Raw genomic sequence first — 21,698 nt, forward strand, 5'->3', positions numbered from 1 at the left:
TTCATGTGAAGGGCATGTGTGAAGACATAATCTTGACAGTCATATTACAGAAAATAAGGGAGTGAGTTACTGAGTTTTTAACAAGGAGAGTGAGTTACTGAGTTTAAATAAAACCTAATTTGCTGTGTGTTTTTATTTAGCAGAATTTTGAATGCCCGTTGCCTCCGTGGCACTAGGCAACCACAAAGGCAACTGAGGTCTGAGACAAGGCATCAGGGAGATAGGATCCTCTGGCCTCCTGTGGCCCAACTGACATAACTGAGGTTGGTTCCTTTCTTGGTATCCACACCCGCCTCTCCTCACCAACAATCCCCGTGACGTTGGCTCTGAATGATGTGGAGACCCTGCTAGTGTCGTTGCATGTTAAATCGAGATTTTGGAATCTGCACTGCACACCTTATGTCAAAACTCAGAGCTGTTGTGTTTATATTTTGTTCTTGTGTTTTTTAGATGCAGGGGATACACGTGCAGGTTTGTTACACAGGTATATTGTGTGATGCTAAGGTCTGGGCTTCTAATGATCCCGTCGCCCAAGTAGTGAACATAGTGCCCCATAGGTAGTTTTTCATCTCTTGCCCTCCTCCCTCCCTGCCCTCTTCTGGGATTCACAGTGTTTACTATTCCCATCTTCGTGTCCTTGTGTACCCAGTGTTCAGCTCCCACTTGTAAGAACATTCATAGCCACTGTTACCTCATCACCGTGTAACATTCCAAGGGTTTAAAATGCACAATACAATCATAGTTCTTTTGAGATCATGGTTGACTGTCCTGACAAAGGAGAACTTTTAGCTGCCCCTCCTCCACCCAGGGATAGAAGTGGACTTGGCGAAAGGCAGGTGGCCTGTGACAGCAGCGGCCTGCCCAGGCACGCAGAGGCTTGCTCTTACTTTTAGAGTACTTGGTACATTTGGCACTGTGCAGCAACTTTTTGCTTCTTGAATTGTGACCAGTCAAAAATGATGAAACAAGGCCATTGAGGGGAGTGGAAAGAAATTAACTGATGTGCCAGGAGTCCTGGTCTACCCTTGATCAGTAGGTGTTACATAATGGAGGGCAAGTCACAGAGCGGACAGAAACCTCTGTTTTCTTACCAGAAAAGATAGGTCCAGAATGATTGACTCCTCCAAGAACAATAAGGGAAAAGATGAGATTTCAGATGGAAAAAAATTAAAAAAACCAATAAGGGGTGGTCTAGGTGACTATAATCTCACTCTGCCAGAACAGCTAGACGACCAAGCATGATGCACACAGCAGGGGAAGTAGCAGGACCAAGCTGCTCAGAACTGCTCAGAGTAGTGGACAATTTCGTGCAGATCTTACAGGCCTCTTTTTTGTTTTTTGTTTGTTTTAAGACAGGGTCTTGCTCTGTCCCCCAAGCTGGAGTGCAGTGGCATAATCACAGTTCACTGCAACCTCGACCTCCCTGGGGTCAGATGAGCCTCCCCCATCAGCCTCCCAAGTAGCTGGGACTACAGGTGTGCACCACCACACCCAGCTAATTTTTTTAAAAATTTTTGTAGTGAGGGGGTCTTGCCATGCTGGCCAGGCTGGTCTTGAACTCCTGGGCTCAAGTGACCCACCCGCCTTAGCCTCTTAAAGTGCTGGGATTACAGGTGTGAGCCACCACGCCTGGCCCCCTTTTTTTTTTTTTTAAGACCTAAATGGACGCAGAAGAAATTTGGCTGATGTTTTTTGGCTGGATTGCATATCAAAATCCCCTGGGAAACTAGGTCCCACCCCAATAAGCCTGAGGTAGTGTTAGGGATGCAAATCCTAGCACAAGTGCTTGCAAAGGCTCTCCAGGTGACTCATACAGCTTCAACATACATGCAGCACTGAATCTGATTCTTCATCTCAAAACCTTCGAAATCCTACTCCTTTGACCCCATAGTCCCTCTTCAGGGAGGCTGTCCTATAGAAATAATGAGATATACAGACAATTTTTGTAAAAAGATGTTCATAGCAACACTATTTATGACAGGAAAAATTAAAAGGGAACCAATGTCAAAGCTAGGGAAATTATTGAGCAAGTTATAATATATAAACCAAAAAAAGATATACGAATGGCCAAAAAGCACATGAAAAGATGCTTAACATCAGTCTTGAGAGAATATAAATCTCTAAGAACTATTTCACCATTTCTGGTGTGTGTGAGATACCATTTCACACACACTAGATGGCTAAAACAAAACAAACAAACAAAACCCAGAAAACAGTGTTGGTAAGAATGTGAAGAAATTGGAACATTGCTGATTGGAATGTATAATAGTGCAGCTGCTATGGAATTTTATTTAGCTATTTAGCTTGGTAGTTCCTCAATAAGTTAAACATGGAATTACCATATAATTCAGAAATTCCACTGCTATGTGTATATCCCAAAGAACTGAAAATAGGTGTTGAAGCAAAAACGTGTACATAAATGTCCACAGCAGTACTATTCACAATAGTCAAAAGGTAGAAACAACCCAAGTGTCCACCAACTGGCATCAACTGATGAATGGATAAACCAAATGTGGTACAGCCATAGAGTAAAATATTACTCAGCCATGAAAAGGAACAGCGTATAATGATAGATGCTACAACATGGATAAACCTTGGAAACATTATGCTAAGTGCAAGAAGCCAGACACAAAAGGCCACAGGCTGTATGATTCCATTTATATGAAATAGCCACACATAGAGACAGAAAGCCGATTAGCAGTTACCAGGGATCAGGAGCGGGAGGGAATGGGAAGTGACTGCTTCATGGATACAGAGTTTCTTTTGGGGTGGTGAAAATGTTCTGGAATTAGCAATAATGGCTGCACAACACTGTGAATGTACCTTTTAAAATGGTTAAAATGGTAAATATCATGTTAGATGTATTTTGCCACAATAAAAAAAATTATGATACATAAAACAATATTTCACTTATTAAAAGTGACTTTTTGAGGGAGTTTAATGAGATGAGGAAAATGTGGGAAAAAAGCAGTCTATTAAACTATATACAGTTTGATCTCAGCTTCATAGCATATAAATATGCACAGAAAAACAAGGACTAGAAGAAAATTTATAAAAATGCTAAACAGGGTTATTGGCAGATACACTCGTCTTTTTTTGTAATTTCCAAATTTTCTACAATATTATGTTTATTATTATTGTTAACTATCATTTTTGTAAACATAAAAAGAAAAATTTTCTTTAAAGATGGGACCACTGACACTTTGCATCACAGCTAGGAAAAGATAATGAGAATAACAAAGGCTCTGAAAACATGTGACATAATGATTCAGGTAGGGGGCTAGACAAGAGTATAGAGTGGTGAAGGCTGCAACAATCTGGAGAATTTATGTCTTGTCCAAAGCTAAAATTGTGGCTCCAGATCTTTTGAGTTTTCAAGAGATGCCAGAGCTCCAGACGTTTCAGTGAAATGCCCTGATTTTTAAATGTTGACAACTTATTCAATATTTTTCAAACACCACAGGCCAAACAAAACACATCTGTGGACCGGATGTAGCCCGCAGGCGCCAGTTAGCAAATTCTAGTTTATAAGAACAGGAATGTTTAGCCTGGAAAAGAAAAACCTTTGAAGGGATATAGTACTAGTAACATCAAGTATCTGAAAAATGACTATGTGGAAGATGGTGTAGGTTAATTCATGTGTCTCTAGAAGGCAGAATCCGATCTAAAGGCTGGGTGTTATCAGAGAAGCAGAATGGGGCACAGTCTATAAGGGAGAGGTCTCTATTAGAGCAGCTGTCCAGCAAGAAACAGCTTCAAAATGCAGCGAGCTGCCCATCCCTGATGTGCTCCAGCAAAGGCTACATAACCAGGATTCCTGCTTTGGGTCAGAAGTTGGACTAGGTCAAAGGCTCCCAATTGTGGCTGCACATTAGAAACTTGAAACAAAGCATACAGATTCCTGGACCCTGTCCCAGAACCACAGAGTAAGGTCCAGGAGTGCGTATTTTTAAAAAGCATCCCCTTTGGGTATATACCCAGTAACAGCATTGCTGGATCAAATGTTATTTCTGGTTCTAGATGATTTAGAACCACTTAATCTTTGACTGTAACACTGGAATTCTAGTATTCTGATCCATGGTTTTACCTACCTAGCCAGTAAGGAAGGGAAGGAGGGATTGAGGAAAGGAAGAACAATGTACCAGAGCTCATTATGGAGCAGGCCCTGTGCTGCTTTCCTTATGTCATCTCACTGTATTTTTCACAACAACCTGGCGAGTTGCGAAGTGATGTCCTCCACCCCATTTCCCTGAGAAAGAAACTGGGGCTTGGGGAGTTTGGGGATGGCCCAAGGTGACTGCCAGTCACTGGGAAGATCTTTCCAGCTCCAGATCCCATGCTAGTTCAACTATGCCACATTGCCCTCTTCTCGCCCACTCAACAATCATTTCTCCAAGTGCCCATGGTGGGCCAGGCAATGCATTAGGTGGCAAGGATTCTGCAATGATCAAGATACAGTCCCAGGCTCAAGAAGCTTTGGAATCTAGAGAGGAAGAAGAAAAGTAAACAGTGACATCACGGTGGAAGCAACAGGGTCATATGGGAGGGACACCCAACCCAGCCTTGTGTCATCAGGGAAGGCTTCAGAGAGGAGGTGACAGCTAAGCTGGGGAAAAGAGATTCCTGGGTGAAGGTGCAACATCTACAGAGACCCAAAGATCAGAGGGAGCCTAAGCCTACCACGTGTGGGGAAATGTGACTAGTTCAGAGGCTGGAGTGTGGGATGAAAGGAGTGGAATTGTAAGGTGGGGCTGGCCACGCTGAGACTTTGTCACTAACCTCAGAGAAACAGGAAGCAAGTAAGACTGAACAGAAGGGGGTGACATATGCAGATTCACATTTTAGTAGCTCAGACTGGCTGCGGAGAGGAGAACGGATTGGCGGAGGGAACACAAGGGAGGCTGTGGCAGTCATTCAGCTAAGAGGGGATGACAAGCCACACAAAAGTGGTGGCACGACAGAAGATGTGCAGCATAGAGATGATGTTTTTTCACTCATTCTTTCAGTAAATAATATTACAGAGCCCTTCTTATGTGCTGGCCGTTCTGCCTAGGCTGGACATACAAGCATGGGTAAAAACAAACATAGTCTCTGCTGCCGTGAAGTTCACACTGTTAGCCCTCTGCTAGGGAAAAGATGTTTACAGAAGTAATTTCAAAAGTGTTAAATAAGGCCAGGCGTAGTGGCTCATGCCTGTAATCCCAGCACTTTGGGAGGCAGAGGTGGGCGGATCACCTGAGGTCAGGAGTTTGAGACCAGCCTGGCCAATATGGCGAAACCCATCTCTACTAAAAATACAAAAATTTGCCAGGCATGGTGGCACACGCCTGTAATCCCAGCTACTCGGGAGGCTGAGGTAGGAGAATTGCTTGAACCTGGGAGGCAGAGATTGCAGTGAGTTGAGATGGCGCCACTGCACTCCAGCCTGAGCGACAGAGCGCGACTCCTCTGCCTCAAAACAAACAAACAAAAAGCATATTGGTTAATTATGTTATCAATAATAACATAGTAGGGAAAGGATGTACAGGACTGGCTCCTCCATCATCAATTGTCAAAGAGTCATTAAGCATAGGAGTCACATAAGATAAATATAAAGAGTTATTGCAAGGCCAGTACTCTTCAGAATTACGTCCCTCATGTTCATATATAACAGTGTCAATCAGACTGTCTGCTCTCAGTGTATTTCATTCAAGGAAAGTAAGAAAAATTTACCTACATTTTAATTCATCATTCTTTGAAGAGAAGTGATGGATTTAAAAATCATGATAAGATTTTAAGCTAATAAATTAGAAACATTCTCAAAAACTTACTAAATGTGGCCTTGCACTAAATTAAATCAAAACTCTTCTTGTGGCATTTGAGATTGTTGCTAGGTGCTGAAGAAGCAAGTTTGGATCTACCCCAAAATTGGCCACAGAGCAAGCAACTGGAAAATCACGGCGTGGAGGGAAGGGGGCAGGTGTCTGAAAACTGTGCTATCAATTTCTTCAATAACTCCATTCAGGTTGCAGTCCCAGTTCGCCAATGAGGCCAGGACGTTCTCACCAGAGTCCTCATTGTTTAAATCACAGCCACAACATTCTTTTAATTCTTTTAGTCCATCCCAGTGTAATAATCACCCTCGATTAAACAGCTGTGCCTGTGGATGGCACATTAAGCTGCTTCTTTTTTAGAGGTGATTTTTATTTTTTGCGACCTCTCAGATGACCCCTCTGATCTTTTATCATTCTGGCATCTCAAAGGCCAGCAAAGAAACACATATATTAGAAAATGAAAACGTTCCTTTCCCTTTCTGTTTTTCTCTTGAAACACTACTCTTAACACCAGCTCACCACTGATCTCAAATCACTGAGAAAGATCCTCTTCTCATTTCTTCCTTTGCCATGGTGCTCTTTCATGAGATTATGATAGACCTTTCCCCAGTCCACCAGGAAAAGGGAGCACACACCCCAGATTGGTAGCACTGAGTCAAAATCTGCTTGCCCAGAAATGTCATAGAAAAAACGAAATCATGCCCCATATGGGTTGAATAATCCCAACCTTAACATTTGGCAACTCAAAGAAAAACAGAAATGAGGAAGACGCATACGAGTTCTTACAAGCCAGCCTCTAACACAACCAGCTTTTTAAAAATGTACTGGATTCCTAAAAGTAAAATTCTAAAGTCTTCCACCCCCTTCTATAAATTGTACAGCCAGGAAAGAAGAGGCGACGCCAAATGGTGACAGGGAGTTTTGTTGCTATTATCGGGCTGTTGGTTTTATCGTAGTATTACATAGTATTGATGAACTTTCAAAAAATCACTTTCTGAAAACTTTCTAAATATGTTACTGTCAATGCTCAAAGAGAGGTCTGAGATTTGTTACATATTTTAGACATCTTCTAAGTAACTCCACAGAAGACTCTCAAAACAAAAGTGTGACCTCAACCTGCCTATAGGTGCCCTAGTGGAGAATGCTTGATACCAGGTGACAACCTCCACACGCTCCAATAGTGCAAGGACAAAGTGGAGGCCAGAGAAGGGGCTGGTGGTTTCTTCTTAGTTCTCAGAAGGCTTATCTGATGATCCACTCACCTCTCCTTCCACCTTAAGGGAAGAATGGAAGATAATAAACAAAACTTCTAGAAAGAGCGATTAGCCCTTCAACTTCTAATATCCAGGCGGTTCAGTTCCCAGTGAGAGAGGTAAGTGGGCAATGGTAAGCTGTGCCACACACCAGGTATCTTATTTTTCAAGAATAGCTTTCTTGGCCAGGAGCAGTGGCTCACACCTGTAATCCCAGCACTTTGGGAGGCCGAGGCGGGCAGATCACGAGGTCAGGAGATTGAGACCATTCTGGCTAATATGGTGAAACCTCATCTCTACTAAAAATACAAAAAATTAGCCGAGCATGGTGGCGGGCGCCTATAGTCCCAGCTACTCGGGAGGCTGAGGCAGGAGAATGGTATGAACCTGGGAGGCAGAGCTTGCAGTGAGCCGAGGTTGTGCCACTGCACTCCAGGCTGGGCGACAGAGCGAGACTCTGTCTCAAAAAAATAAAAAATAAAAAATAAAAAAAGGAATAGCTTTCTCTTTAATGCTTTCACATGGGTTCTAATGGTAACCTTGGAGAAGAATAACCTGAAATCCCATGTAAGTGCCCCATTTTCTCCAGGCTATTTGTCTGCCTCTCTCAGAACATAGTGTGATTCATCCATTAGGCTATCTGGAAAATAGGCATTTAGAATAAAGGCAAAGGGGATATAAAAGGCAAGACTGTTAGAGGTAGCTCTAAGCTTTGCTTTGTGCTGCTCAAGTGATTCATGAATGCAATTCATTTCCTTGCCTACAGTTCACATGCTCATGGCTGTTCAGAGATGAAAAGACAAGATGTTCCGAGTAGTTTCTTCGAATGGACCAAATCCTGATGCTGTTTATGAGCCTTGAGATAAAAAAACACTGACTTCATAGCAACTCTTAATTATGTGAACGTACATCAAGAATAGGATAAATATAAAATCTATAGATAACCATGAAAAACAAGTTTTAGTTGGCATCCTGCTTCAGCCCTGCTAAATCATTTACCAGAGTAAACCTGGCTTGAAAACACTTTCAATTCCCCGACTGCTCTCAAGTGGGAGCGCAAATGAACAGAGAAATGATGGGATGGGAGTCGGAGAAAGTCCTGACAAATATGTAGTCAGAGCTGCCATATCCATTCCTGTGCCTTTAGCAGACATCACTAATCAAGCATGATACTCTTTTCCATCTTGAATAAGCACAACCTTAGACTCTTCCTCAGCACTCAAGTAGTCCAGGCAATCATTACCAGTCAATAACAGCTGGCCCATTTGCCGTTCCAGTTTAGGAGAAATCCGGATGATCCACCAGTTGTATCATCAGTTAACTTTTAATTTCAACAAGAATTAAACATTGGTTGATTGGTCTTTCAGTTAACTACTTCATTTTCCTCTAAGAACTAGAATAGTTTATGGAAATTGCCATGAAAAGCTAAAACACATTGCTTCTAAGTTCTCTAAGATGGACAGATAAGCGTACTGTCTCAGCACACAGCACAAGATTGTCTTGAGAGTCAGGGGAGCAAAGAATCAGATGAGGGTTTCGCCTAACAGGGAGTGAAGATATGACTGCAGCTAGAAGTTGAGGGCTGCTGGGGACTGGGTACTTGGGGACCTCACTTGGGGGAATACGGGCAAAGCCAGGAACCGCACAGAGACCACAGGAATCCACTCCTACTACCTAAGAGACGTCTTACAGAAATTCCTTTGAGTTAAAGTTTCCCCTGTTGAAATCACCTCTGAGTGAGTGAGGAGACTATCTTGCAGTCACACCTTAGTGGAGAATGTTTACTTAGGTTGTTTTTTCTTGACTCCTAAAAAAAGAACAGCAGCAAGAGGAAGTTGGGTGTTTCAAATGGAGACAAAGAAAGAAAACAAATGTGATTTGAGGCCTCCTAAGAAGGACTGTCTTGAATCCAATGCTGGGCTTGAGACGTGTTGAGAAGCACTTATTGAGCTAATACTGTATGGCAAGCACTTTTCATACATTATATTTCTTCCTCCTCACCCCTAACAATGAGTTACGATTAACATCTTCCATTTACAGATGAGAAAACCAAGGCTCAGTAATGTAAGTAACCCGACTGATGTTATAAAGCTAGTGAGGGGCTGAGGTCCCATCCAGACCAAGATTTCTCTGACTCCAAAGCTTGTTCTGTTCCCATTACACTGAACTGGCTCCTCTGGGAAAGCATCAAAGACACACTTGGTACACTCAGAAATAAATGTTCCTTAAGGCCAATGCCTATCTGACTCTAACACCTTCTTCCAGAGATTAGGAAGGAAGCAAATTGTCCTCATGCAAGGCAGGCCTTAAGAGAGAAGGATCACCCCCACCTGTTGGAACATCTTGTCTTGGAGAGATTAGGGGGCCACGGGTTGTGGACTGGAATGGCATGTGTCATCCTCCTTCGGCTCAGATATCATTCCTCCCTTATGGAGAGAGGCAGCTTCAAAGGGGGTCAGAAACAGAAACTGCGCACAGTGAATGAGAGGCTGGAGGGGCAAATGTCCTCCTGCCACCTTTGATGGGGCAGAGGCATCCATGTGGGGCAGGATGTGCTCTGTTTGGTGGTATAGGAGAGGGGGTGTCTAGAAGCTAGTCCTGTCCTGCTCCATCAGTGGGGTTTACCTGGGGATCACACACTCCCTCACAGTATGTAGACGCCACTGTGCACCTGCATGCCGAGAGAAGGCAGCGGGCCAGGAGGACCCCCTGCCTCTTCTGTAAGCATATCCCACCCACCCCTATGCCATGACCCAGGCTGCAGCTGCTCTCTAAGGACTCCTTGGTCCTGCACCCTCAATATTCTGGGAGATTACAGGAGTTGCCCTTTGGGCAGGTCCAAGGACACCCAGGAGCAGCATCACCAGCACACGTGGACCGGGAAGGCATAGTTCCTGCCACAGATGCAGTGACACAGGGAGCAGGATACCTCCAGGATGAGCGACAACCCAGGGATGTTGTGGGGAAATGGGGAGTAGGAAGAGATGGCAAGTAACACACACTCAGTGTTTTCTGCATATCCCAGTGAATCCTCTAACTATCCCCATTCTGCAGAAAATTTCAATAACAGCCAAGGAGCCAGGATCAACCAGGTACTTCCACCAAAGTACCTGTAACAGAAGACAAGAGTGAATGTCTTTCCCTGCATGTCTGCCTGAAAAATACATTTTTAACTTAACATTCACTTGAATTTTGCAGTCTATCGCTGCCTTAAGATATCCATGTTCGTTTCAATGGAAAAATAATGTCTTTAGTTGACTAACTTAAAAAAATTAACCATCTGCGAAATCACGCTAATCCCATGAGTGATCATCCCTGGCATTTCTCAGGGGTACCACCTCGAGGGGCACAAGAATCTTGGGCCAAGTCAGGGCCACACCATCCTGCTGCCCCAGGCACCATGAGATGCTCCTTCTTTTCCCAACTTGGAGGTTCCAGGTGTTCATTAGGAGATGCAGCAGGTTATAAACCATAACTCAGAGAAGAGGAACAGTGGGGGGCAGCAAGCAGGAGATGACACAGCACAAAGAAGCCCCAAGAAAGGTGATCGACAGATCCAGACCAACAGAGCCAAAGGAACACAAGCACCTCGGGACTCCAATCACTTTGCCCTCCTCAGGTTTGTGACCAACACTCTGGTGATGAAGGACTAGTAATCAACAGTAAGCTCATGCATGGGAATTCCCTTCATTGAGCCTCTCTCTCTCTCTCTGTCTCTCTCTCTCTCTCACACACATACACCCCCCACACCACCACTTTGGGGGAAGGAGAGGCGATATTGCAGAGCTAGAGTTTTGGAATTGGAACAAGGAGGGACTTTCTGGTGGATCAAAGTATGCTAGAGACCAGGCAGTACTAGAGCCAAGAGTTTGCAACCAGGCAGATAGGGATCCGGTGGGAGCACACTGGCACCAAACACGAAAGTCATCTGGCCTCTGAAACTGGCTTTTATGAGCCAGTAAGTGTGTGAGCTTAGATCATGGATAATTTTCAAAGAAACCACTTGTATCACGCAGTCCCTATTCAAGAACTCAAAATGTTTCTGCACTAAATATTTGAACCCCCATGTATTTAATGGTTATCTAGTCAGTCCATTGTTGCCTAGACAAAGGCAAATTCTCAGGAATCTACCAAGACCGTAAGTTCCAGAAGGGCAGGGATTCGGTCACTGTGGTCACCACTATATCCCTAACTGCTAGCACATAGTAGGCCCTCAATAAATCTCTGCTCATGATTCATTCACATTCATTCAAAATAACACATTTGTTCACCCTGCCTCTTCCACTCTACTTTTATAGGGAGTATTAACCAAAAAGGTTATTGCAGGCTCTCACAGAAGAACTTCTACATGAGTAAAAATTCTGCATCACAGCGACTGCAGTGGTGTCATGTCAGACATGTTTTTGCTCAAAAGAATTCAATTAACACCCACAAGGAAGGGAGGTGGACACACACACACACAAACACACACTTCAATCAGGAACTCGGTGATCACATGCCCACGGTGAGAGAGAAAAAAGGAAACACGACCCCATAGCTTCCTCTGCATCTCATTCCAGAAAGCTTTTCACAGTGTGAATATCTCACAGAGCTGACTGGGATTCTAGTGTTTAAAGAAACATATTTTTCATACAAGTTGGCCCCTAAATGCAAGCCAGCTTCTTATCTGGTGCTCAAAGAAACAGCAATGAGTCTCCAACTCTGCAGGCCAAAGTGGCTGTGTTGGCCTCCACAAGGGATAGTGTACAGGCCTCCAAGGTGGCACCTTCCAAAGAGATTTTCAAGAGTAATTTTGACTCTACAAGACTTCTGCCTCACACATATAGGGGCTTAGCCACCCAGCGAGCTATGACCCCTCTAACACAGTCTGGTATATCGCCCAAACAAGGTTAGACTGAAGGACGGAGAAGTTCTCAAAGGAGAGCATTATACATCTTGTTACACAAGCGGTCTATAAAGTAAGTCTGTTTAATGTAGACAATGTTATTTTTGGCATATCATCTCCCAACCAGTTTTCTGGTTTTCAAAATAATATCTACGAGGTGATTACTCCAGAGAGCCCACTTGGAATTTTTCTGATTTTTTTAAATTGATTTCAGCACATGTTATTTCAAGATATCTATGAAACATATTAAACACATTTAACCTTACTTAAAATAAAACCAACTCATTAGATGATATAAAAAACATCTCATTAGCAGAGCACTGATAAATATTTTCTCTCTTCCAACTAAGCATTGCTTATTATACATTTGAGCACTGTGCAGTCTTATCATGCCACAATTATCAGCCTCATACGCTGAGCCTAAGCATAAAACTATTATTGAGCAAATAATGGAATTGGACCTGTACACTGCTAAGCTCTTGTAGACTGGCTCATACAATCTGGCCAATTTATATAGCCAGTTTGAACCAACTGCACGTTTTCATAAACAAGGCAATTCTCACACTTTTAATGATCTGATTTATTAGACCTTTTAAGTATACAAGCTTAGAATTCTTTCTTTCTCTTTTTAAAAAGGAACATACAGCAACTTTAAGATATTATATGTGTATGTATCTTTGGAAATACTGCAGCACCTTTAAGAGGGTATATGTATCTTTGGGAAGATAGACTGTTTTCTAAAGCATAGTCTAGATTTCTCTAATGCTATGAGAATTTTAGAATCACTTTAAGGCAATCAAGTCACTTTGCCTTAAGAGACAAAGAAAGAATAAGATGAAGGTAGCAACTGAAAAGCAACCTCAGATAAGCTATAGCTATTTTCATATTCTTTTACCCCCATAATTTTTGTGGGAAATTACTATAAGGAAACGATCAGAGATGAGCACAAAGATTTATGTTCAGGGTGTATATTAGGGTGTTGGTTATTATAGAAAAAAAACCAGGCCGGGCGCGGTGGCTCACGCCTGTAATCCCAGCACTTTGGGAGGCCGAGGCGGGCGGATCACGAGGTCGGGAGATCAAGACCATCCTGGCTAACACGGTGAAACCCCGTCTCTACTAAAAATACAAAAAATTAGCCGGACAAGGTGGCGGGCGCCTGTAGTCCCAGCTACGCGGGAGGCTGAGGCAGGAGAATGGCGTGAACCCCGGGGGGCGGAGCCTGCAGTGATCTGAGATCGCGCCACTGCACTTCAACCTGGGTGAAAGAGCGAGACTCCTTCTCAAAAAAAAAAAAAAGAACCAAAAGCTTCTTAATTGTCCAATCTCAGGGACATAATAAAATATGGCACATCAAAATGATGGGATATTATGCAGCTATTAAAAATGTCATTTCAAATAATTTTTAAAGACTTGGAGAAATATTTGTTATATAACATTAAGTGACAATTTAAAAAAAACAGTAAACAAAACTATATCCAAGGCCTAGCCTAATGTCTGGCGCCTGGCAAATATGCAAAAAGAATTTTGTTGCATTAAGTAACATATACAATGAGATAGCAAGTCTATATTTTAAGTAAATATGTACATACATACATAAAGAGGAAGAGTAAGAGAAAAAAGACCAAGTCGGTAGTATTTATCTCTTAGTGATTAGATTACAAGTTATTTTCTCCTTTTTTCTTTTGCTCATCTGTATATACCACATCTTACAGTTAATACCCATCACTGATATAGTTGGGAGAGAAAAGAAATGCTATAAAAACTAAATGTGAAAACACACATCTACATGAAATTGCATTTTAAATGGAATTTTAAAAGAGTAATTAGAACACAGAAGCCTGACAATCCCAGCAGCAACAACAGAAGCAAAGTCTTGAACTGGAAGGTCACATATGCCTGTTCCCAAATAGATGCTCCAAGGCAGGCGAAACTGGAATTCTGGGACTAGAAGAACAGCTGGATTTTTTTGTTTTTGTTTTGTTTTTTTTTGAGACAGAGTCTCGCTCTGTCACCCAGGCTAGAATGCAGTGGCACAATCTCCACTCACTACAACCTCTGCCTCCAGGTTCAAGTGATTCTCATGCCTCAGCCTCCCTAGTAGCTGGGATTATACGCACATCACCATACCTGGCTAATGTTTGTATTTTTAGTAGAGACAGGGTTTTGCCATTTCGGCCATGCTGGTCTCGAACTCCTGGCCTCACATGATCCTCCCGGCTCAGCCTCCCAAAGTGCTGGGATTACAGGAGTGAGCCACCATGCCAGGCCAGAACAGCTGTATTTTTAAAGCAAGTACATGCTTCATTTTTCACTTTGCATCAGAATCTTCTATGTTGAGATGATATATAAAATCTAAGCCAAATTGAGCTAGTTTTAATTAGTTCTGTTTACTGAACAACATTAGCCCAATTTTTCAACTGAAGATTTTTCTTGCTTTTGGTAGAGAAAAGGCTATTTTGCATGTCATTGGCTACGCTTCAGAAACCAAAGGTTTCGGCCACATGAGGTTCTCTCAGTGCAGGGGGTTAGAAGGTACCAATGCCTCAGTCTAACATTTGAAGTGGGAGACTGTGAGGTAGTAAATCCATGTGTTTCCAATTTTCCCATCCCTGAAACCACAGATTAGACAAAATCTCCACAAATAATTTTTGATGACCTCAAATGGCTTCAATTAAATGAAATCAAATCAAATATTTCTAGTTGAATACTATGTATTGTTAATGAGGATGAAATGTGTTCTTGATCGACTGAGTATCTGAAAAAAAACTATCTGGCACTTTAAATGATATATATTTAAGCCCTGTCACTAAGTAGCCATTTAATTAAGTAAATGTCTCAGCATAAATCCTGCTGGCACAGGGTCACGTAGGTTTAAAAATCAACCTGCAATTAGGACTTTCGGCCTAATTATGTGGCAACAAACTTAGCTAGGAGCAGTGGCATATTGAGGGTCTTTAAAAGCTTTACACTTTTGTGTCAAAATTTATGATGCTGTTTCCTCCTCCTTTCCTTCTCAATTTGTATTCAACTTCACAACCTTGATTAACAGCAGCATCTGGCAGTTCTCTTCCAAGCAGCTGTGATGTAGAGGAAAGAACACAAAATTTAAAGTCAAACCAACTGGGGTTCAAGGACTTGTTCTGCCCCTTGCTGGCTCCAACTGTGCCCTGGATGCCTGTCTTAGTAAAACCAAGAAGACATCACCTACCTGTTCTGGAGGCTTGTGAGGATCAAAAGAGTAACTCATGTGAAGATACTGGGTACAAAGTCGTCATTCAAAATGCAGTCTGGTATAGTTTTCAAATATTAGTGTCCTAATGTGGAAGTAATATGTAAGAATGGTGCTTCCATTCAACAGAGGAAATGAGTCATTTCACCCTAAAGGTCTCTCACTTAGGAAGAGCAGCAATATTTCCTCCATAATTCATGCTATCCAGTAATCCACAAATTTCTTTGGCGTTTCTTCTGTGAACTAATTAATACCCACCAAAGGATCAACGTCATTACAGGGAAAATCTGTGGCTTCTTAGTCTGTCCTATCTCCCTCCATTTTAGGAGCTGTCCCTCCTAAATCCTTGTGATCCAGATGAAACTGTTCATTGAGACATTTCCCTCAGCTGTTCTCATCAGCAGGACTGGGTGCATTATCCAGGCTGACCAGAGTGCTTTTTCAAAAATTGATTTGGATTGTGGGAGGAGAGCAAGGGTGGCCCATTTCTAAGATACTGAGTTCAAAGTGCATGTCATCATCTCTCACTTCCCCTTCTATAACTGGAAGACAGTAGACTTTCCATTTTGCACTAACATCAGCCCACACATAACTACCTTTTCTGGACTTTTTCCAGCAGAAAAACATTTCTAGCCTCACAAGCATCAACGTCCAGGAAGCACTACTTTATGCCATGAAATCTAAGGCAGCCAGAAGGCAGAGTCTGGCTTTGTCAGCAAGCACATTGGTTAAACATACATACACACACACACACACACACACACACACACTCCAAAAACAAAAACACACAGAAAATCACTCCTCTGGGGGAAAAGAAAAAAAAGGACTCAGTGACCATCAAAAATAAAAAGGCAGAGCTGGCTGATCTGCAAAAGCTCCCAGACAAAATCACCAGCACTATAAGAGGAACCTGAAGATGAAAAAGGTTTGACTATTTTCTCATCACTGTTTGCCAACTGAGTCTGGTTTTGCTGATGAAAACAGATAATTTCATTTACTTTCCACTTTTTTTCATGGTCCAGCGATCTCTCACATTACTAGGTTATCTAAATAATCACAACTGTCTCCTATTTACTGATGCATTGTGTTTTTCAATCCGTCAAAACCAGTAAAGAAGCAAATAAATATCCAAGGTATCAAATATAACATAAATGTTACCAGGATGTCATTCAAAATAGAGCCATCTTTTAAGGCTCAAAAACCATCCAGTGATTTGGATTTTCACTAAGGTTGGATAGCTCCCAAAATGGATTTTGATGGGGGAACATATCCATATTCTTTAATATAGAAAATGTTGGGATCCTCATAGCCCACCAAAATTCAAGTGATTGAACTAGAGAAAGAGCAGTATTTGCTTGAATGACATAATAGACTCTCCTGCAGAGAGGCAGCAAAAATAGCACATTCAATTGGGTATCTGAAAAACACTTGAAATTGTTGTATAAAACAACTGAGAAATTAAACAACAGGAAAATATCTGGGCAACAAGTCCAGAAGAGGTGATTTTCCCCCTTTTGTGCAGAGCTATAATGGTTCTGAGCCACTCATCTGCTCTTTCTCAAGGAACACCCTTGAGATTTTTATCCTTTGAGGTAATAAAAGTATGAGAGGCTTATTTAACAACTGTGGGATCCAGGTTTTCTCATCTGTTAAATGAATGAGTTGGAAGGTATGTATTTTTTTTAGGTTCTTTCCAGATCTAAAAAGTCTATGGTTCAGCACAGAATACACAACTCTCACAGAGTTTCCAAAAACACTGGAGTAATTGGCCCCCAAGGAAAGAACATTCAGCCACAAAGCCCTTCACTCCTGTACTGAAACACTTGTTCCCTCTGCTTCCTATTGATGGATAGAATAAGATGGGCAATAGTGTGATTATTTACATAAGAGTTTTTACTAATGAAAATCAAGATGAAAACACTAGAATAAAATAAAAGAAAAGAATAATGGTCAAGATCAGGACACCAAAACAGATAGATTCTCATTTGCCTGGGATACTTTAGGAGAGGTCTTCCTCTCCTAAAATGTCAGAGAGATGGGAAGACTATCCTGTACCTGAAAGGATAAAAAAGATATTCCAATAGAAGGAATGAAAGATGTTTACTGATATTATTCTTCTCCAACATTTTTCCCCTTCCAAATTCCCAGGAGCAGGTGTCTCTGCCTTCTTTAAGACAGCAACTACTGATCCTCACCTACACCCCTTCATTCTCCAGGGATGTCTGAAATACCAGTGGGACTTCCTGCTATTCCCTGCTACCTTTCTGAATCTTAGCTGTACCACTCCCCTTCATGCATTGAACATGGCATTCTGCAGCCAAAGTGAACCATTTACCTAGGTTTTCCCAGCTTACATCTTGGCTCAAGCTCTTCTTTTAATTGCTCCCAAACCAATAACTACAGTTGAAGGGCCACTTTCTCCATAAAGCCACCCATGACCCATCCTACAGCCCACTTTGTACCTCCCACATATTTCTGCCATGCACTGATGAAAACCAGTACTTTTGGAGTTTAAGAAAGGGATGGTGAGAAATTAAATATTGACTGTCCAAGGCATAGAGAAAAAAACACAGTTGTCTGATCCCACTTTAGGATTCCTGGTATGGGAGGGTAAAGTCCCTTTTTTTTTTTTTTTTAAGATGGAGTCTTGCTCTGTCACCCAGGCTGGAGTACAGTGACACAATCTCGGCCTGCTACAATCTCCGCCTCCTGGGTTCAAGCAATTCTCCTGCCTCAGCCTCCCAAGTAGCTGGTATTACAGGCACCCACTACCACGCCCAGCTAATTTTTGTATTTTTAGTAGAAACAAGGTTTCTCCATGTTGGCCAGGCTGATCTTTAATTCCTGACATCAGTGACCCACCTGCCTCAGCCTCCCAAAGTGCTGGGTGGGATTACAAGTGTGAGCCACCATGCCTGGCTAAAGTTCCTTTTTTTTTTTTTTTTGAGATGGAGTCTTGCTCTGTCGCCAGGCTGGAGTGCAGTGGTGAGATCTCAGCTCACTGCAACCTCTGCCTCCCAGGTTCAAGCGATTCTCCTGCCTCAGCCTCCCAAGTAGCTGGGACTACAGGCATACGCCACCACACCCCACTAATTTTTGTATTTTTAGTAGAGATGGGGTTTCACCATGTTGGCCAGGATGGTCTTGATCTCCTGACCTCGTGATCTGCCCACCTCATCCTCCCAAAATGCTGGGATTACAGATGTGAGCCACTGCGCCCGGCCCTAAAGTCACTTTTTTAAAACCATTTTTAAGTGGATAGTTCTGTGGCATTAGGCCACTAACATTGTTGTATGACATCACTACTGACCACTTCCAGAACATAAAGTCGCTTTTGCTTAAGCTAGTTTGGTGGGATTTCTGTTACTTGCGTCCAAAAAAAAATCCTGACTAATAAATGCATCATATACATTAGTAAAGGTAAGAAATTCAGAAGGGCTTTGAGAGCTGTTTTAAAAATGATAAATAAAGCAAAATTTTCTGGCACCGTGAAAGCAAACGGAACCCCAATGAAAGGTTCCCGAGGATAATCATGGTCTGCAAAGTGCAGGAAAAATAATTCACCAGATGGATCATGTGGTGTAAATCACTGAAATTTTTTTTTAATTTTTATATTTGTAATAGGAGAAAGCACCAATATGCAAAGGAAGCTCGTATCTCACCTCCCAAGGGAAAAAGACATTCTACAGAGAAAATCAGAATTGTGCCAAAAGGGCAAATCTCCAAAGGCAGGGAGAGGCCTTAGAGAATACAAAGGAAGTAACAAGAGTGAGTGAATGCCTTCGAACAAAAATTTTCCTTTATTTTAACAAGCTGTAGAAGGCAGTTCTTCATATTAACCTTATATATAAAAATAATTTATTAAAAGTTTAATTGAAGAATATTCAAGATCACTTTTTTCATGTCAGCAGAAAACTCTATGCAAGTTACTTTGCAAGTAATCTAAAAAACTTACATAAGAATGAAAGTGTACAATATTTTTAAATGTAGAAACAAAGATAGCAGTCATATCCTAATCCTTTCTTTGTGGCAGGACTTAATTCCCTCACAGCTTTTATTTCTTCTTCACCATAAATTTAAATTTGAATAACATTATATCCAATTTTCTCCAGGAAAGAAATTTCTGTCATTAATATGGATAAATATTTTATTATAAATTCTACAGTGTTATGATCCAATAAGACGTTAGACTAGCCACTGTGATGTTCTCGGTATCATAGTTGTTAGCCTAGAAAATGGGTTCTCCATATAACGGGAAGGTTTTTCTTATTTCTCCGCCTTTTTCTCCTTATCAAAGTATTGTCATTGTGTATTTCAAGATGAGAAATATGATCTAAAGAAGGAAATGCAACAGAGAGTTGTCACAGGTAGACATTGGTCATTTGCTAGGTAGCCAAACTCAATCACAAATACTCTTTACCTTTGCGGGGAGGCTCCACAGCTAGACAATGAATGCTTCAATTAATTCCTATGTCTGGCTGATTATATTTCTGGGGGAAAAAAATGGGTTATAAGCACACTCTCAGCTAAAGCATTTAGTTTGCCCACAGCAATCAGTCTCAGAAGGACTTTAAAATTTTAAAATGCTGACTTTAAATCAGCATTAAAACATCTGAGACATTTAACGGCCTTTATTAAAGGAGCATTCAGGAATCTACTTTATGTTGACTCACAGGTAGGCTTAGAACTGATAATTTGCTATCCTGGTGGGTTTTTAAGATTATGTTATATAATGTCAAAGTCATTTTTACAAAAACAACTTGGAGAACATACTCTCCTAAGTTAACATTATTTGAATTATTGTAAAAATAGCTGCTAGAGGTTGGGCACAGTGGCTCACGCCTGTAATCCCAGCACTTTGGGAGGCCGAGACGGGCCGAGATGAACACCTGAGGTCAGGAGTTCGAGGCCAGCCTGGCCAATGTGGCGAAACCCCGTCTCTACTAAAAAATACAAAAATTAGCCAGGCGTGGTGGCACACACCTGTAATCTCAGCTACTCAGGAAGCTGAGGCAGGAGAATCACTGGAGCCTGGGGTTGGAGGTTGCAGTGAGCCGAGATCGCAGCACTGTACTCCAGCCTGGGTGACAGAGTGAGACTCTATCTCAAAAAAAAAAAAAAAAAAAAAGCTGCTAGATAAGGTAATTCTTTTTTTCAGAGACAGAGTCTTACTCTGTTGCCCAGGCTGGAGTGCAGTGGAGTGATCATAGCTCACTGCAGCCTCAAACTCCTGGACACAAGTGATCCTCCCACCTCAGCCTCCTGAGTAGCTGAGACTATAGGCACATATCACCATGCCCAGCTAATTTTTTATTTTTTTGAAGAAATGTCATCTCACTATGCTGCTTAGGCTGGAAATCTTTTTTAATGTAATATTTTAGTTACTTTTTGACTAGTAAGCCTGACCTCAAACTTCTGTCACAGCCTCTACAACATGGAATAAAGTCCTTCCTAAAGCATAACTTAGATTGCCTCAACTTTTCATCTCTTCCAGGGAAAATTCCCTAAGAATATGAGTGCATTATCTTCACCACCCTCGGCCATCTTTCACTCATTCAGAAGGTCATTGGTAATGGGACAGCATATGTTATAATATGTCTCTTTTCACTGGAGATAACCTAAAGAAGTCCCATAGTGTGAAGTGATAGACATGGAAAGAAATTACATTCGATCAGCCAAAGCTGAGGACTAGAAAGCACAACAGGTCAGAGAGGCAACCTGGAGTCACAGAAAGCATGCAGTGGGAAGGGTGGGAAGGCTGGACTCTGGGCTCTTCCCTCCTTGGGTCAGGCTACTTTAACATCAGAATCTCACTTCTGCCATCTATAAAATGTTCTACCGCACTCCATGGCTAAGATCTCATCCTATACCAAAATCCTAACATTAAAATGCTTCAATGACTCAAATACTCTTTTCTGTGATTCTGCTATAGCTAAGAACAGCACCTGGATGAAAAGGAGAAATAAATAAAGGTTCAACCAAGAGACTGGTGTCCTAAGGCAGATAACGTGAGACTCTAACTGCCCTGTGTCCTGGAGTTGCCCACTAGGATCTGCTTTGTACTTTTATTTTTCTTTATCCCCCATGGTACCTACCAGTGCCTTGTAAGCAGACTCAAGAAAGAGCCATAGCTGAAAACACAAAGGCAGGAGACAAAACAAAACTACCAAGAATAGTGTGTAATGGGAACTAAATATTCTCTTTAAAGATCAAAAACTTCCAAGAAGATGGAAGTTTTATTTAAGCCTTCAGATCCCCATCACTTGTGGATCATGTAGCTTTAAAAAACATTCTCTGCCCTCATTCTTCTGGAAGATTGAGACCTTCCTCTGGCCCAAGGACACATCATTTCTCCTCCGTTTTCCCCTCATTGGTCTTCCAGTGGGTATGACAGTCACAAAATAAGGGTTCTGGAGAAGTTTGGGAGAAAGGGCATCATCCTCATCACCTAGGGCTGTGCTCATTCTGTTGGAGTTTGCTTTCAACAGGTTTCTTTAGGCAATCTGATCACTTCA

At 41.9% G+C, this 21,698-nt stretch overlaps 1 protein-coding gene and 1 long non-coding RNA gene across 11 annotated transcripts in view; one reads left to right on the plus strand and one right to left on the minus strand.

The window, feature by feature from the left end:
* The window catches only part of ANKRD44 (ankyrin repeat domain 44), a 322,401-nt gene that overhangs the window by 211,239 nt on the left and 89,464 nt on the right, over window positions 1-21,698 (minus strand). The gene's annotated exons all lie outside the window — the stretch shown is intronic.
* LOC134759613 (uncharacterized) lies at window positions 203-8,611 on the plus strand. Its single transcript, XR_010136069.1, has 3 exons — window positions 203-263; window positions 7,094-7,185; window positions 7,833-8,611. It is a non-coding gene; the product is annotated as an uncharacterized LOC134759613 (long non-coding RNA).

The sequence above is a fragment of the Pongo abelii genome, chromosome 11 (assembly GCF_028885655.2).
Source record: "Pongo abelii isolate AG06213 chromosome 11, NHGRI_mPonAbe1-v2.0_pri, whole genome shotgun sequence".
In the NCBI taxonomy this organism is placed as follows: domain Eukaryota; kingdom Metazoa; phylum Chordata; class Mammalia; order Primates; family Hominidae; genus Pongo; species Pongo abelii.